We start from the raw sequence: 3032 nt of genomic DNA on the forward strand, positions 1-3032 counted from the left end.
TGCCCACTCACACAAACACTGGCCTCGGTCTTCATGGCGAGAACGAGAACATAGACGCCCCGAAAAACGGAGTACCTCTAGTTAATCCCGACGGACCACAGGCCATGGATCTAGTCGATGTCAGTTCTCGTGTTTCCATCCATGGAAATTTAGGCGCCGACCCTGAAAATAGCGTCCGCGGAGATTCTTGGGAGGCCGACCAGAACGCACAGAGCGGTGAAGAAGGCGGGATTAGTCTTCGAACTATATTTGTAATGTTTCAGGCTCAGCAATCTGCGATAGTGCAGCTCCAAAATCAGAATCGAGCGCCAAGCACAATTGAGCTCGATACATCATAGGAAATAATTCACATGGTCGAACCTACACCGGAAAAATCGAACGATAATGGATCGAGAACTGACCCCATCATCATGAAGATGCTCGAGGAGCTCACTAAACGGATCGAATCGGGAGAAAAGAAAATTGAGGCTAATGATAAAAAGGTAGAAAGATACAACTCACGAGTTGATCAAATACCGGGGGCACCCCCGATTCTAAAGGGTTTAGATTCGAAGAAGTTCGTACATAAGCATTTCCCACAAAGTGCGGCTCCGAAGCTCATTCCAAGGAAGTTCCGCATGCTAGAAATTCTCAAGTACAATGGAACCACTGATCCTAATGAGCATGTCACTTCTTATCAATGCGCAATAAAAGGAAATAACTTAGAAGATGATAAAATCGAATCTGTTCTGTTGAAGAAGTGTGGAGAAACTAAATCGAAAGGGTCAATGATATGGTACCACAATTTGCCGCCCAATTCCATCGATTCCTTCGCCATGCTTGCTGATTCGTTTGTAAAGGCACACGTCGGAGCAGTAAAGGTCGCGACTAGGAAGTCAAACCTCTTCAAAGTGAGACAAAAGGACAATGAAATGCTAAGGGAATTCGTATCTCGGTTCTAGATGGAACGCATGGACCTACCCCCAGTCACTGATGATTGGGATGTCCAAGCCTTCACCCAAGGTTTGAACGAGCGAAGTTCGATAGCATCATGACAACTAAAAAAGAATTTGATTGAATATCAGTTGTGACCTGGGCCGATGTACATAATCGATACCAGTCAAAGATTAGAGTTGAGGATGATCAGTTAGGAGCCCCTTCCGGTTCCGTTTACCTAAATAGATTTGAAGGCAGAATTCAAAGAGACATCGACAGAGAGCCCCGATCAAACAGAGATCGCTACCAACCATACGACGCAGATCGTAGAAATAACGGGCAATAACATAATCTCGTTCGGAATGATCGAAGGAATGATCGAGGACAAAGCTCCCGAGGGCTCATGAGTAAGAATGGCTTCGATAAGCATGTCGAGCCCAAAGAAGCACCACGGTTATCAGAATACAACTTCAGCATCGATGCATCGGGTATTGTATCACCCATTGGACGAATCAAGGATACTTGGTGGCCCAGACCCCTATAGACCGATCCGGCTCAAAGGAACCCTAATCAAATATGCAAATACCTTGGAACTGTCACGACCCAATCCCTGATCCGGTCGTGATGGTGCCTCTCGTGAAGACAAGGCCAGCCAATTAAACCCAATATATCCCATTTAAAGTGGTTAAATAGTTCATAAGCAGTTTAAATGTGATTAAATGATAATAATTAGCGAAAGTACAACCCGACATAGCCCAAACCCGGGTGTCACAAGTCACGAGCATCTATTAGAGTCTAAATTCAACTGCAAGTCCTGAAACATAAAAAATAGGACTGATAAACAAAAGGAAGAGATGCGGTGCTGCAAACACTGGTAGTCACCTCACTAAGCTCCGATAACTTAGCCTCCGACCAGCTCAAAACCCGCTACCGGGTGAACAAATACCTGCATCTGCACACGAGGTGCAGGGAGTAAAGTGAGTACTCCAACTCAGTGAGTAATAAAGGTAAATAATAACTGAGTAGTAAGAAATCACGAAAAATGCATCAATATGCTGTATAGAGCAGTCTAAAACCCTTTGAATAAAAGCAGTGAAACTGTGAAATCCTTGGAAAAAATCATCTTAGCTCAGTTTTAACCTCTTTTTAAAAATGACTTTTCAACTATTACGCAAACGAATGCAAACAAATAGTGCAGATAAGCACGAAAATCCGCCCCTCGGGCACAACACTCAATTAACAAATAAATGCTAGGCGATCAGATAGATATCACATGAAGTAGCACAAACAACAGATAATGGCAGACAGATGAAGTAAAGTAAACACGTAGAGCAGTACCAACACCGCTGCGGCGTGCATCCCGATCCATATATCTCGTCGAAGGCGCTCACTGGGGGTGTGCAGACTCCGGGAGGGTCCTCTTACGGCCCAAGCGCAATATCAGGCCATCTCGTGGCATTAAATCTAGGCCTTCTGCCTCATATCAATATTAGTATAACACTACTGCGGCGCACAGCCCGATCCCATAGTATCCTCACATCTGACCCTCGGCCATACTCAGTCTAGAAATCACATAAGCCCCTCAGGCGTTAGTAAAAATAGTAGTTCTCAGCCTCAAAACATCATTTAATATATCATTTTAGTTTCAAAACTAAGTAAAAGTGGCTGAGTTGTACAACAGTGGAAAACAATACGACTGAGTTCAAGTAGTAGGTTAAAACAGTGAGGAAATAGCGATAAAAATCCCCGGAGGGTTCAAATAGTTGGCTCGAAGCCTAAATATGGCAATCAATCCAAATAATGATGATAACAAATAAGTTTCAATCAAATACGCGGTAAAAGCGTCAATCGGGATGGACCAAGTCACAATCCCTTACAGCAAACGACCCCATGATCATCATCATGCGCATGTCTCACCTCAATATAGGACTACAATGTGCGAATCTGGGGTTTCAAACCCTCAGGATAACATTTACAATCATTACTCACCTCGAACCAGCGAAATCTCTAGCTCGCAACGCCTTTGCCCCTCAAATCGGCCTCCACGTGCGTCGAATCTATCCAAAATCAGAATGAATGCATCACAATATGCTAAGGAAACAAAGCCCAAGCGAAAA

Source organism: Nicotiana tabacum, chromosome 11 (assembly GCF_000715075.1).
Source record: "Nicotiana tabacum cultivar K326 chromosome 11, ASM71507v2, whole genome shotgun sequence".
Classification (NCBI taxonomy): Eukaryota; Viridiplantae; Streptophyta; class Magnoliopsida; order Solanales; family Solanaceae; genus Nicotiana; species Nicotiana tabacum.